The sequence below is a fragment of the Gorilla gorilla genome, chromosome 12 (assembly GCF_029281585.2).
Source record: "Gorilla gorilla gorilla isolate KB3781 chromosome 12, NHGRI_mGorGor1-v2.1_pri, whole genome shotgun sequence".
NCBI lineage: Eukaryota > Metazoa > Chordata > Mammalia > Primates > Hominidae > Gorilla > Gorilla gorilla.
In genome coordinates this window covers 132607247-132623502 of record NC_073236.2, presented here as the reverse complement: position 1 = coordinate 132623502, position 16256 = coordinate 132607247, and the positions used below count along the sequence as shown (strand labels likewise).

Sequence of the window (16256 nt, the reverse complement as noted above, 5' to 3'; positions counted from 1 at the left end):
AAAAAATTTGCTAAGGGACATGGAGCCAACTGGTGCTTTTGATTTCAAGGCCTGCTTGGTTATTCCTAAATTTCAGCTTGGGAAAGAAATTTGCAATTACCTCTCGAGAACATGCCATTTCACAGGAATCGTAATGGCATTTCGCTGTGAGAAGAGAGTGTGTTTTATTGTAAGATGCACCACCAGGTTTCTCATCAAACAAATGGCTTTTCTTAGACTCAATTTACCTTGGATGCTGCAAAATTCACTAATTTTCCAAATCTCAGTCTTTTCATCATGTACAAGTTATGTTAAATTTATATCTGTCTTATCTGCACATAAGATGTTTTAAAAAGGGTACACATTTCCAGTCTTCCATAATGTGAAGAATTCTTCCTAGTAAAACAAAAGTTACTTTTCCCCTGAAGCCTCAAAGCACTCTATCTACATCTTTGTTAAAGTGTTTATCTTGTCTGCACTGCATTTTCATTTATTTGTGAACATATTTTACCTCTCCTACTGTCAGCAGGATTTCTTAGGGGCTAGAAGTATAGTCCACCCAACATTAGCTTGCACAATGCATAGTGTGAGGTACTGGTTATTGCCAGAGTATTTTACATACATTTAAGGCTGTTTATTTAATATGAGGAGGTCAAACGCTAACAAGACTCAGTAAATTTCAGATATTTTACATAGTTCTTTCTTAACACTGGTCTTAGATCTGTCTCATCTTATTACTATGAAATATCCCTTGTGCAATTAATCCCTGTGTCTCACAATGGTCACCAGCAAGGTGAGAATAATATCCACCAATCTGAGGTGCTGTGAGAATGTAATATGAAGTAGAATAGGAGAGTGCTTGGAAAACTCAAAAGCAGTGTATGCTTTAAGATATCTTTATGATTATACCATTATACTGGCTAGGGATACCCAATTTTCCTAGGGTTGCAGCTCAGTTGTCATGAAATGGGATTATTCTAAAGAAGACAAGAGAAAATAAAACAGGGATATGTGTGGAAATAGCAGTAACTGAATGAACTTAGGCAATGCAGTGACCTGACAACAGAGCAGAGGTGACACCAGAAACAGCTAGGCACACGTGAAAGGTCACTTGAAGGGCTCAAGGGTTTCTAACAAAAACAAGCATCCCAGCAGCCTGGAATCCCATTGATGACTGAGGTATGGGCACAGGAGATAATCTTGAAACCATAAGTACTATTTCCTAGATCGACTCGTTTAAACCTCCTTAACCTGTAGTATCATAATGAAAGTCCAATATCCTAATTAATAAGAAACTTATTTGGAAACTCTTAATTGCCAGACAAATATTAGGAGGTTTAAGATTATGAACATTACTGCATGAAAGTCTGGTCTGTTTTCACGGCAGCATATGGACAGTATTGATCAATTCAACTTTCCAATACTCAGTGTTTTAGTTTCCCCTGAGTCCATTGCTTTCTATCAATAGATCTCTGAGAATAAATAAGCAGCTATGCAGAATTCTGATGTGCAAGACAAATAGACTGTTGACATCGGCTCTATTTAGGAAAAGGCCTAGCATCAGACCCTTTGATATGATGGGGCACTTCTTCCCAAGAAATGCCCAAGCCAAATCTGTCTACCTCTGTGATCTTATGGGCTTAGAGCCTCTCATTAAGAGGCTCTGTCTTTCAGTGTGCATTTTGTTTTCTGGACATAAGCCTAGACATGTGATCTCAGAGTAACCACCTCTGTGTTTCTACTTTCATGTTACACCCAGCAAAGTTTGCCAAACCACTCTTTGTCTATGACACCAGCCTTCTCCTTTGTGGTTTCCATTCTGCAAAATTTTTATCATGGCTGTCAGATTTGCTGTAGCCATCAGATGTGTCTGTGTCTCATTAATCTTTCTTAGCCAAACATATTTTAAAAAAAAAACTTATTCGACCAGATATAAAAATATATTTGCAAGTATCCCAAGTGTAAATTGCCAAGCCTTGGTGAGTGGTCCATGTGAGATCTCTGCAGTTCTTATAACTTACAAAAATAAACCCCTAAGGCTTGGAGTAAATTGAAATTATTCTTGATAGTTGTATCTCCACTACGCTATTCAAGATTCTCATTCTAACCCCAAAGCATCCATTGTGTATATAAATATATCTACGTTGTGTTTCTCTTTCTCCACCACATTTCCAGAAAAGAATAATATTCCCAAACTGATTTGTCTGTAAATAAAGGACGGCAAACTCCAACACAATGCATAGTGCTGCAGTTGCTGGATTTGTGGCCATGACGCACTGTTCAGTCAGCAGAAATTGAGAAGTTGTTCATTTCTCTATGTTGTCATTGACATGTGAAAGGCTGTATATTAGCAGACAGGGAGCTGAGCTCAAAATGGTCAGATGGGCCCTGCCTAAAGCAGAGCAAAAGGCTGTTCACAAACCAACTCAAGTTTTAGCTCAGTTCAAATATAGGTTGTAAGTAATGCAAATTACCATCACTTTTCCAAAGCTCTTCAAAGTATAGAGGCAGTCAATGAATTTTCTAACAGGACTGATTCATGAAGCTTGAACCAGGAGCACACAGAAATGATAAAGACTAATTAAAACAAAGAAAATTTTTAAAATCACAGTTTTGTGATGTTAAGCAAGGTTGTTGAAGCAAACAATGAATCAGCAAGGGCAAAAAAATCAGTGACTTCAAATGGGCACAATTCATTAAAATAAACCTTTAAAATAAAAGTAAAAAGAATATAAGGCAACACAGCTGCATATAAAGATGATTTTGCAAAAATAGCTTTGTCAAAATGTGGATAAGAGAATATGCAAATATCTTGCATATGTACAAATTGGAGGCCCAGTGAATGGATATTAACTGCATGATTCTGTTTCTCCTTAACATATGGGTTGGTCTTGGATGTCTGGTCTGTCCTGATCATCTGATGTTTACTTTTTTCTTTTAATTACTAAACTTTATTTTTTAAAGATATAACCCCTGTCCTCATAGGCACACACTACCTCCCCTACTGTCAACATCCCACACCATAGCGGTACACTTTTTATAATTGATGAACTTACACTGACACATCCTTATCACCCAAAGTTCATAGTTTACATGGGGGCTTGTGGTGATGCACATTCTGTGGGTTTTCACAAATGCATAAATGACACCTGTTATCATTACAGTATCATACAAAATGGTTTAATTGCCTTAAAATTTCCCTTGCTCTGGTTATTCACCTATTCATCCCTCTACTCTCACCTGCCATACAACATCTGCAATTACCGATCTTTCACTGTCTCCATAGCCATCCTTTTCCAGGGTGTGGCATAGTTGGAATCACACTATATGCTCTTTTCAGATTGGCTTTTTAACCTTAGTAATATACATTTAAGTTCCCTTCCTGTCTTTTCGTGGCTTCTAGCTCATTTACTTTTAGCACTAAACAATATTTTGTTGTCTGGTTATACCAGAGTTTATTTATCCATTCACCTACTGAAAGAAATCTTGGTTTCTTTCAAAAATTTTTTTATGTTTATGATTATTATTATTTTTTTTTCTTTTTTTATTTTGTTATTATTATACTTTAAGTTTTAGGGTACATGTGCACAATGTGCAGGTTAGTTACATATGTATACATGTGCCATGCTGGTGTGCTGCACCCATTAACTCGTCATTTAGCATTAGGTATATCTCCTAAAGCTCTCCCTCCCCCCCTCAAATTTTGGTAATTATGAATAAAGGCACTATAAACTTCTGTGTGCAGGTTTTTGTGTGGACATAAGTGTTCAGCTCTTCTGGGTAAATACCAAAGAGTCTGATTGCTGATCGTATGGTATGAGTATGTTTAGTTTTTATGAGAAACTGTGAAAATGTCTTCCAAAGAGGCTTTACCATCTTGTGTTCCCACCAGCAATGAATGAGAGTTCCTGTTGCTCCACATCCTTGCCAGCATGTAATGTTGTCAGTGTTCTGGATTTTAGCCATTCTAATATGTGTGCTGTGATATCGTGTTGTTGTTTAATTTATTGTCAAGAACAACCTCCCAGGAGTGGTATGACATTCTCTTGTCATCCACATTGGTGTCATGGTCTTCTTTTTCTTTAGAAAAGAATCCATCTGTTGCTGTTCTGAGTGCAATATGTAATACTTTACTTTTTGGGAAAAGATATTTGTGACTCTCCAATAGTTTTTTTAAAGAGAAAAGTCAAATATAAGTAAAAGAGACAAAAAATCTCAAGTGAAATAAAGTCGACTTGACTGTCTGACACTGGGTTCAACATGACACTCAAAGTAAACAATTTTTCAGTCAATTTTTTTATTAGACCAAGATGCAATATTTGAACTAATGTTATTTTTCGTGTTACAGTAAAACCACAGCCATGACCTCTACTTATTTTACTGAGAAAAGATTAATGGTGCTTCAGGGTGTCTTTTGTTTCCATATCCAGAAACCAAGAAGTGCAGGCTGAAGATGTTGTTGCTGCTGCTGATGCCACTGTTGTTATTACTATTTTGGCAAGTTCTCATATAATGCTTTGTCAGGTTCTCCTAATTAACTTCTTTCAACTTCAGTTTCTCATTATTAAAATGGGGATATTTCCAACTATGTGGGGTTGCTGTAGAAATTCAATTAGATGATCCAAATACAAGCATGCATCACATTGTTTGAAAACGAGACACATTTTTGAATATACAAAAACAAAGGATTTTCTTCAGTACCATTGCCACAGATGATTACCCTAAAAAATGAAGATATACAAATGTCTTACATGTTTTGAAATATAAAGTGATTGTAAATTGAAAAGAATTGGCAATTTTCTGTCTAAATCCAACACATCAATTCTTTGCATAATTTTAGTTTTCTGTGTTTCAGAAAGGAGTTGCTTAGATTATGTTTTTCTCTAAAAGTAAATTTTTGTTTAGGTGCAATCTCTTCTACTAGTCCCATGTGTCAGTGAAACCCAGTGTTAGATTCAATATTGACTAGGAAAGGAAGAAAAAGAAATATAGCAGATAATAGCTGCGTAAGTGAGGTTGATTTTGCTGCAAGTAAAAACACTTTAATAAAAATGTATGGGACAATATGGACATTTATTATCTCACATGCCAAGGAATTTGGAGGTAGAACAGAAATACAGATGCTTAGTTCATTGGTTCAAAAATATCGTCAGTGTAACAGAACTTTCCAAATTTCTTTGATGCTCTTCTTAGAATATTGGGTCTTGCCTGTAAATTTGTTTAGACATAGATCCAAAAAACTTGTCAAGGTTATCTAACTATATCATAAAACTGGGTGCGGGGTAATTTCTTCTCAAATATCTCTTTGCATCAGTAAAGGAAAGGTTACTCACAAAAACATATATTATATATGTTTTTTTTTCTAATTTAAAAGCATGTGGTCAGAGGGCTTTTATTATATATATATTTTTAAACTATGTTGAGATTTTGTTTCTAATATGTGCACTTACAAATATTTTATATAGCCTTGAGTAAAATACATATTCTGTAGTTTGAGGGTATGTACCTCCACTTATATGCATAATATAATGTTATTAGTAAATGTTTATTAAATGTTTATTAATTACATTATTAATAAATAAATGTTAAATGTTAATTAATTAATATCCACTTCTATGCATAATATAATGTTATTAATAAATGTTAGATCACATTTATTAATTATACTGTTCAAATGCTTTTGTTCTTGTTATTTATTTTCCCAGCTTGAGCTATCAAGCTGACACATCTGAGAAAAGATTATTAAAATATTTTTCTGTGATTTATATTTATCCCATTTATCCTTAAAATTTAGTCATACAATTTTCTTTAGAGATTGCAGCATAAAAAATTTATATGACATAGAAATATGCATTTAGAGTTACGTTTTAATCCATGTATTAGTAGCATGTTTATATAAAAATGTCTTAATTGTGATTATATAACCCAAGGATATTTACTTTGTATTTGAACTGTTCTAATCAAAAGTCAACATCATGAGAAAGCAAAAATGGCATGGCCACTTTAAAAGGCAGTTTGGCAGTTTCTTATAAAACTAAACATATTCTTACTGTATAATCAGCCAATTTTGCTCCTTTGAATTTACTCTATTGATGTAAAAACTTAGTTCCCGTCACAAACCTGCATGTGGATATTTATATCAGCTCTATTCATAATTGTTAAAACTTGAAAGCAACCAAGATGTCCTTCAGTAGGAGAATTTAGAAATAAATTGTGGTATACCCAGAAAATGAAATATTATTTGGCACTTAAATGACATGGGCTATCAAGCGGTAGAAAGACCTGGCGGAACCTTAAATACATATGGTAAATGCAAGAAGTGAGTCTGAAAATGGTACCTACTATCTTTTCCAACTACATGACATTCTGGAGAAGAAAGGACTATGAAGACAATGAAAACATTAGTCAGGGGTTACAGGAGAGGGAGGGTTGAAAAGGCTGAACACAGAAGAATTTCGGGGCAATGACACTCTTCTGTACGATACTAGAATAGTGGAGATGTGTCATTATACATTTGTCAGAGCCCAGAGAGTGCATAGCTGTGGATTTTGGGTGATAATGATATGTCAAGGCAGGTTCATTGATTGTAACAAACATACCACCGTGGTGAGAGATATCAATAGTTGGGGAGGATGTATGGGTGTGGAGGACTGGGAGCATGGAGTGTGTGGGAACTCTGCGTTTAATGCTAACTTTTTCCGTGAACCTAAAACCGCTCTAAAAATAAATTATGTCCTTTAAAAAAAAAAGCCAACATCAAAGCTGTTACTCTAAGTGGATTGAATTGGGTTCAAGGTGTGTAGATTGGCCTGGAATTATACAGGCCCTTCCACACTTGCATGAGGGTACTTTTTTGGTATATGAATCTGGCAAGTCCATATTCTTAAGAATTACACCTTATCGGAGTGTCCCTGCATCTTCCAACTTATAGATGAGTTTGATCACTTGGCTCCACTAGGTTGACTGAATTCTGCCATTAAGTATGCTGCTTCCGTTTCCTGTAGGCTTCATCTGCAAGATACTCTCAGTGCATTTAAAGAACAGAAAGTTTACAGGGCGGATTTTATGATTTGGTAATTTTTTTTTTTTTTTTGACAGAATTTCGCTCTTGTCGCCCAGTCTGGAGTAGTGCAATGGCATGATCTCGGCTCCCTGCAACCTCCGCCTCCTGGCTTCAAGCGATTCTCCTGCCTCAGCCTCCCAAGTAGCTGGGATTACAGGCACTTGCCACCACACCCCACTAATTTTTGTATTTTTAGTAGAGATGGGGTTTCACCATGTTGGCCAGGCTGATCTTGAACTCTTGACCTCAGGTGATCCACGTGCCTTGGCCTCCCAAGGTGCTGGGATTACAGGCATGAGCCACCGCCCTTAGCTCGTACCTTCTTATTAATAATGACGGAACAGCTGGAAGAATTTGGTTGAGACTATTTTTCATTGCAATGTCCCACCTGGTGGAAAGTTTGCCAGGAAGGAAGCTTGCAGTACTCACCTTCCTCTAATTTTTGGAGACCACCAATATTTACCTCAGAAAAGCAAATCATGTGAATAATCATGTTCACTTTGGTCAGAATACAAAATGCGAATTGTATTTTATTCTTTGTAACATTATGATGTTATTAGGTTACCAAAATTCATGATTTTAAAAATCATATTGATTAATCTTTTATGATCTAATTGTATCTTTCCTAATATCTATCAATACTTTCTGCCTCGAATTCTATTTTCTTCAATATCAATATAATCACTTCCACAATTTTTTTTTTGCTTATTGGTTTTCTGGAGAAACATTTTTATACTTTATTTTCAATCTTTCCGTATGTTTTATTTTACCTATCTCTGGTGAGCTTTACATAGTTGATTTTAAAAAGTTCTCTAATTGGTATAGCTAGATTTTCTTCCACCATATTCTTTCGTAATTCTTTGGTGTGCATGCAATTTTTATTGTTTTTTACTTTATATTCTTTCTGTACTCCTTTGGGTGAATATATATTATATATATATATGTGAATATATATTATGTATACATACACAAAATCCCTTCATGCATACCTCATCCCCACTTCTTAGAAGCTTTATATAATATTTCTATTATTGCAGTAATTATACCTGAACATTTAATTAAATGCCTATTATACTTTTTTCTAACAAGATCAAGTTACTTGTTATTTATATCCTCATGCCAATCATATAAGGACTTCTGCTGATAGTCACCAATTATCTTCATCATCAACATTGTCATCTCCCTTAATTGTTAAAAGATTTTGTTCGATCTTTTTATAACTTACTATTAATTACAATCAGTATATAACCAAATTTGTCAACATGTTTACCAGTTTCTGTGTTCATTTTAAGGGTCATACTTTTCCCCCTTCTCATTTTTTTGTGTTTGTTTTTTTGCTTTGGTATGTACTTGAATGTTTCTTTCAGAGAGGATCAGTATTGGGGGGCAAATTTTGTACCTCTGAGAAAGGTTATCTTTTCACGTATCTTTGAATGATGATTTATCTGAATATAGAATTCCAGGTTTACTTTCATTATGTAGTAAGCTCAGCCGTCAAAATATATTATATTATTGTGTTCTAGAATGTATTGATCTTGTCAAGAAGTCTGGTGTCAGTACAATTTTCTTTTCCTTTTTTTTTTGAAGAAGTGTGTTTTTTCTCTCTGACACTTTGAAGATTGTGTCTTTATTCTTAATTTTATAGAATTTTAATATAGTGTGTCCAGATATGTACTTATTTATGTTTATCCTGCTAAGGACTAGTTGTGTCTTTAATCGGAGCATTCATGAAATATTTTAACTTACCTTTAAAATTATTTTTTACTAGTTTTTCCTGAACTCTTTCCTGTACAAATCTCCTAAATATGTCTTCTGTCTTAAATGAAGTTTATATTTTTGTATCTTTGTATTTTCCATGCCTCATGTTGGATCAATTCCTCAGCCTTCAGATTTACATATCATATCTTCAAATGTATCCAATCTGAAGTTTATTCTATTTGTTGAGGACTTTTCCTATGTTTTAAATAATTCATTTTTAAATGTCTTATCTTCTTTATTAATATATTTTCTTATTTTTATAAATATTATTCTTTACCTTAGCTCATAAACATTGTAAATACAATCATGCCATTTATATTCTAGTTTCTTCCTTAATTTTAGTTCATCTGAAGTAATTTCACATTAAATATTGAATTTGGGGGTGTTTTTCTCAGTATTAGTTTTACATGTGGATTTCAGAATTTTGATTTGTAGAACCATCTTGATCTTGAATTCCTATTAGGATCTGTGTGTGTGGTGGGGGGAGGGGTGTTTCTTTCTCTTTCTCAGTGCTCTTGTTCCCCCACGCCATCCCTTCTACCTCCCTCTCCCTCAGTTTTTAGCTTGAGTCTATCCAGTCACAAGTCCTGTGAGTTTATTCAATCATAGGTCCTCTGTGTAGAACCAGGACACGTAATAACTCCTCTACTCTTGGTCCTACATAACAAAAAACTTATACCTTAGAAGGAGGTAGATAAACCAAAGAAAAAGGAGTTAGCACGTGAGGTATATTGAAAGAAAAGTGAGTAACAGCAGAAACTATTCCGAAGTGTAAACACACAAATTCAGCTTTGTTTTCCAGCATTCAATGACAAGATACAAGGAAGGTCTGTATAAGTCACAGAACCAGTAAAGCATAAAAACAAAGTATTTTCCCCTTAAAAGCACAGTTACATCTGATAATTAAACTGAAGAAGACATTTTTTCTGCTGAGAGCTTATTGTATCACATAAGGGGCATCATTCATAATACCCTCACAATAAATGCTGAGATGAGTTTCACAGGGTAACTTTTAATCATATCCTTCAATTATTCATTGTATCAAAAACAAAAACAAAAACAGTGAATCAGAAAAGCAAACTATAGGACAATGACATGGAGGCAAATGTGATGTCACTCAGGCAAGTGACTCTTCATGTCTGGCTTTAAACTGTGACAGAATTCAGAGTACTTGGGGCAGAGATCACAAACTGGCAATTTGACACACACATAAGGCTTGTGTACTCTATGGTATTGGTTCCCACCATGTCTGGTTTTTTAAAAAAAATTTAGTTGTCATTATATAAAAAACAGGTGAGTTCACACAAAAATCCAGGTTGTCAGTCATCCTTGTGAAGTGAGACCCTGGCAACACTAGACTTTCATTTTCACAAGGCAACTCCTGGCTGGAGAGTTCCCCTGAGACCGTCAGCTGCTGTGCACCACTCGTTTGCCTAGTGTTCACTACTCTGCATCCTATTCCAGAACACTTCCATTCCACTCACCACGTCAACTACCTAGATCTCCATGCTGGCAGCAAACTTTCTCCAGAGGCAAAATGAGACTGACCACTTATTCTTCAAGCCCTCCCATTAATATCACTTCTTCCTGCCCAGCTTTGTGAAGGTTTTAAATGGCAGTGGGTTTAAGATCATTCCTGTGGCACCCCTGGGGCAAATTCCAGCCAAAGGCAAAGCTCTGTTCTTTACCATTCACTTGAGCTGAAAGTGGGATCCAGTCCTTGACACAGATAGTGTCAAATGAGCTAACACTCATGCTCCAAACCTGCTTGAGGAAAATAACTTATTCTCACCAATAACAGCGAGTCATCAAGGCCCTGGTTTCTTTTTTTTTTAATTTTCTTTTTTCTAAGTATTATTTTACTTTAAGTTTTAGGGTACATGTGCACAATGTGCAGGCTAGTTACATGTGTATACATGTGCCATGCTGGTGTGCTGCACCCATTAACTTGTCATTTAGCATTAGGTATATCTCCTAATGCTATCCCTCCCCCCTCCCCCCACCCCACTACAGTCCCCAGAGTGTGATGTTCCCCTTCCTGTGTCCATTCGTTCTCATTGTTCAGTTCCCATCTATGAGTGAGAACATGCGGTGTTTGGTTTTTTGTCCTTGCGATAGTTTACTGAGAATGACGATTTCCAATTTCATCCATGTCCCTACAAAGGACATGAACTCATCATTTTTTGTGGCTGCATAGTATTCCATGGTGTATATGTGCCACATTTTCTTAATCCTGTCTATCGTTGTTGGACATTTGGGTTGGTTCCAAGTCTTTGCTATTGTGAATAGTGCCACAATAAACGTACGTGTGCATGTGTCTTTATAGCAGCATGATTTATAGTCCTTTGGGTATATACCCAGTAATGGGATGGCTGGGTCAAATGGTATTTCTAGTTCTAGATCCCTGAGGAATCGCCACACTGACTTCCACAAGGCCCTGGTTTCTAATAAGAATTGGACGTGGGTTGCTGGCATTTAACGTCACTTTGAAGATGTATATTTGAATCTTTTTCCTGGCTTAGGGGTAAGTGGTGGCAGGTTGTTGTGCTGTATTTTGAAAAGTCCATAAGACCTTATTCCTCACAATTCTTCCAGCCAAGAAGCACTGCCTCTCTTTGAGAACCACTGCTTTAGTGTTTGGTGAGTTAATTTTTGAGGTAAAAAAATGTAATTTAAAATGTATCTATAACCAATAATGTTTTTAAACTCATCTTCTGTTTATTAAGACCATGAATTTGCCAAAAAATCTATCAGAGAATAGGACTTTCAAACTGAAAGAACGAGAAAGACACAAAGTCCAAGAATTTTCACCCTTGATTTAATCTAGCTAATTCTTTACACAATTTAAGTTTCACATCTTACAGAAATAAGTGTTGCCTATTTTTTCTCTAATTAGTAAATTACCATATGTCAATATTCTATACATCCTTTAGAACAGATTTTTGTCAAGTTTTATATCAGTTTAAAATAATCTACTTCAAATCCCTCAAGAATCGTGAATATGAATTGAGTATATCGGATCAGATCTCAGTTTTCCTCAAAAGATACTTTTTTTTAAAGCACTGCCCTGTCCATTGTGATTAAAGCTCCAGGCATAGCCAAGACCTTTCTAAAAAAACCACAAAATGCTTTAGACTCTACTTCTCACCTTTCTCCATTAGCCACATACAAAATGGAATGAAAGAAACTTCTTGGAATTATTATAATTCAACACTTTCAGAGAATGTATTTGTGCCATATTTTTTTCAAGTGTGTTTTTGTCCTTAAAATTTATTCTTTCTGTTTTATCTTCCCACCAGCCTCTTGGAGGCCATTATCTTTCCATTAGTGAACTCTCAGTACATGTCTTCCATCGGACTTTGATCTGCCACATACCTTTAAACATTCTTCTCAGTGTTTTGGGTCCTACGGAACCTCCCTCCCCATCTCCCCACACACTCGAGATTTATAAGGACATTTTTTACTGCCTACTGTATGCACAAGCGTCCATTTATTGATGCAAGATGAAACAAGGGTTCACACTGCCTTGGTGCTCTTTGCTACCAGAACAACTCTCAGTTTTATTCTGTTTTATGTAAATTGGGTCACAGATGTTTTATTGCTGCAAAATGCTTTGAAACTTTTTCATATGTTCAGTGGGAAAAGAAGCCTCTCAAAATTCATGCTGAAATAATTAAGCTTTTTAATTTCACTGTCAATTTATCAGAACAAGTGATAAATCTCTCTTTTTACTGCTGCTTCTACAGACATGACTTTTCAGTCCATTTCCTTCCTCAGATTGTCTGAGAGTGCCTTTCTAGAGCAGCTCAGCATGCCGTATGGAAACTCCAACACTTTAGTGAACTCTTAGGCAGGCCGGGTAACAACGGGAGGCGTCAGTTCATGCTCCCAGGAACCTGGGAGAGCTGGGCCCTGGCTGCTCTGCAGGAGCTTTGCACTGTGGCAAAAGGACTTAACCTGACTCTGACTCTGTTCCCTTGATGCTCAGAATTTCTAGATATATCAACTCACCCCAGAGACAGATTTCTCACCTTTGCCGATGTGGCTAATCCAGTTTTACAGCATATAATTCAGTAGATGCAGCATGGTGGCGCAGAAGTAAAGATCTTGGCTGGATCTAAATCAGAGTCCTCAGCTCTGCTCCTGCCTCCATAAGACCTTGGACAGTTCCTTCATGTTTATGATCCACATTTCCTCGTGCCAACAATGAGGAAGTAATCCCATTCTCAATGAGCTCTCTGGTTTCATATACCTATGGATTCTCCCTGAATGCCTGGTACATGCTGAATGGCCAGTGAATATCAAAGCCCTTCTCTTCCATGAATTTCACAACGTTTTTAATCTGTTAACTTGGAATTTGATGAACCAACATGTTGCTAATCTATTCAAAAAGATCCGGAGTTGCTTACAAGAGTCAGTCCTTATGTGTTCTCCCATTTTATTGTTTTTAGTTGACCTATAATTTCCATGATGAATGGTAGCTTTTTGGAGTTTAAGTAGAAGAGGCTTATCTTAGGAACTCAGACGCATCGCTTTAGAGCTTTAGAAATAAACTTGTGCTCATGGTGTTCTCAGGAAAAGGCTGGCCTGCCGCCTAACGTCTGTGCATTGGTCTTTGTGTCAGAAAAACAACAACTCATTTTTCCCCAGAGAGCAACCTACTCTATGATTCTCTACCTCCCCTCACTTCTTCCTTTTTCAAACACTGAGTTCCTTCTATGTGCTAGACCAGGAGTCGGGAAACGTTATCTGTAAAGAGTCAGAGAGTAAATATTTTAGTCTTGAAGAGGCAGAGAGTCTCTGTTACAACTTGTAAACTCTGCTGCTTTTGCAGAAAAGCAGATAGACAACAGTGAAATGAACAAACATGGTTGTGTTTTAACAAAAAGGCGATTCTCACCAGGGAGTGATTTTGCCTTCCCTGGCACTTTTGGCAAGATATGCAGAAGACTTTGATTGTCAGGAATGGAGAAGGGGTGCTGCTGACCCCTACTGGGTAGAGGCCAAGGATGCGGCTAAACATCAATGCACAGAACCTTCCCTCCCCACAGGAAAGAATCATGCAACCCAAAGTGTCAATAGTGCCAAGTTGAACAATAAAACTTTACTCAAGGACACTAAAGTTTGAATTTTATATAATGTCATGCACTATAAATATCAATCTTTTGATTTTGCCATTTAAAAATGTAAGAACCTTTAGCTCGCAGTCCATACAAAAACTGGCGATGGGTCATAGTTTTTCCACTCCTGTGCAAGAATCTGGAGAAACAAAGAGAAATAGAGAACAGTAAGTTTCCTTAAGATCCCCTCTCAGAGCCACAAAAGCAAGACAGACCTCATGCACTTCCTTTTATTAAGGAAAATAAGCTTTATTACATCAAGTAATAAATAGATACAAAGATGCAAACAGTTTTAGTCATTTTCTTCCAGATGTTTTGACCAACTTAAACGTGGAGCTAAGATGTACTTACAGTCTTAGTATGAAAATGTTTGGGGGTCCTTGTTAGGTTTAGTGGGTTGCTTTCTTCTATATTTATAACTTGTGCATTTAAAAAAAATGACTTTGAAGCACTAATAGTCATGCAAATGCATAAGCAAAAAAGAAGTTACTTCAAGCAGAATCTACACTGTAGATGGCAAATGGGAAATGGGAAGCGGCTACTAAGTAGAGCATGCTGTCAATATGCCTTAAAAACAAAATCCCTAGAGTGGTATAAGCTTATGAAAAGGAACAAAGAACACCGTGTGTAACAAATGTATTCAAAAGAGAAGATTAAAGAGACAATGGTGTCTTGGATGCAAACTACAGTTTGCTGTAAGATAACTTTAGGTGCATCTTTTAAGTCAATGCTTAAAAAGAACAAACAAACAAACAGAAACCTGAGCAGTTCCTATTTGAAATGCAAATCCTAATTAACTGCAAAATCTTTTCTCAATCTTTGAGACGGTAGCTTCAGAGCCACGTGAACTACGGGAGGAAAAACCAAACTGTAACCATTTTGAAAACAAGGGTTTCATCTGAATGGGGGAGATGAACTGTGACTTCTCATCTTGTAAAAAGATGGAAATCCTTCAAAACCAACAAGGCAGCTAGGATCTGGCATTCCGTTGCGTTTCTGCCAAGCACTCCCGCACCAGTCCTCCAGCGTGAATCATGCCTTGCTGCATTCTCTCCATGGCGCTCTCGCTCTCCGCCTACGTGGTTCTGATCTCCTTCCCCAGCTCTTCGATGATGCCAGCAGCTCCGCGTATTTGCTCTGGGGCACCTGGCTGTTCCCAGTTCCCTGGGTGTAGCCTAGGGACGGTGACCCGTAGTCACTGAGCAGCTGGCGGTACTGTGAAGACGTCGCCATGCTGCTGGAAGGCCAGCGGACTTTGCCAGAAGGCGTTGAGGGCGGCGGCAGGGGTGGGCATGTGCGGGAACCTCATGCACTTTCTTAAGGGACCGTGTACTTCAGTGGCGCATTCACCAGAAGAATCACAGGGCGTAACCTTGGCGAAACTCACCAATTACTAAGTGAGGGCCCTTGGGTTAAGCCTCCCTTTTCCTATATTTTCTGCACAGTGCTTCGTGTTCTCTGTCCTCCATCACAGTAGCTTCTTTGGTTTCCTTCTGGGAGCATTCATCACAGTGCTGTCTGGTTATGAACACAGCTGGCCCAAATTGAGCACCTTGCATCCTGATATATATCTCCAGCCCAAGAAAAATCACCCCACACAACAAGTGGGCAGTAGCTGCATTGAGAACTTAACAGGATTTATCAGGTTCACCTGCAATGCTGTGCTTAGCGCCACTTGGCAATCTCAGCAGCAATGCACACAGTTGATTCTACCCTAGAGAGTGTGAAGATCTGAATGCACTTCCTGGTCTTTGAAGCCATAACATCTCTAGCTCACCCCGAAAAGTCCTAAAATCCTCATGGTTTGTTCTTTTTCACTGGGGCAAGTGACACTCATTTTGTTTCTCCAAAGGGTTATGAATAGCCAAATATATGCTTCTGGTCTTTAGAGCTTCTCAGATATCTCATAGTTCTTCCATGTATCTCCTGCTGTGTTGAAAACTTGCTGATCAATCATGCCTCCAGCTGTCCACAGCACAGAGGGCCCTAAGGAGGAGTGAGGGATTGTTTTCTTCCTCTGCCTTCATGAAACACAAGCAGAGGAATTATATGAGCATCTTTTAGCTTCAGTAACCTGGTTGGGCTCCAACCTGATGGTCTTGCTGGTTTCATAGATAAAGTTTGATGAAAGGAACTCATGTAATTACACAAACACACAAATAGGAACAGACACACTTCTCAAAATGTTTAAATGTTCAAAACTCAGCTGTAAGCTGGGACGTCAAAACTGTTTCTACACAGAGTGCTTTCGTAGATGGCTGATAGATTCCTAGATTGTCTACTGAAAGCCTGCCTAATCCAGAGTGTGAGTGCAATCTCCTGCTAGCCAAACCACC

At 37.3% G+C, this 16256-nt stretch overlaps 1 protein-coding gene and 1 pseudogene across 4 annotated transcripts in view; one reads left to right on the top strand and one right to left on the bottom strand.

Annotated features, from left to right (window-relative positions):
- Nucleotides 1–16256, top strand: part of RNF144A (ring finger protein 144A) — a 535340-nt gene that overhangs the window by 395278 nt on the left and 123806 nt on the right. The gene's annotated exons all lie outside the window — the stretch shown is intronic.
- LOC101144029 (cyclin-dependent kinase 2-associated protein 1-like) lies at nucleotides 14714–15193 on the bottom strand (annotated as a pseudogene).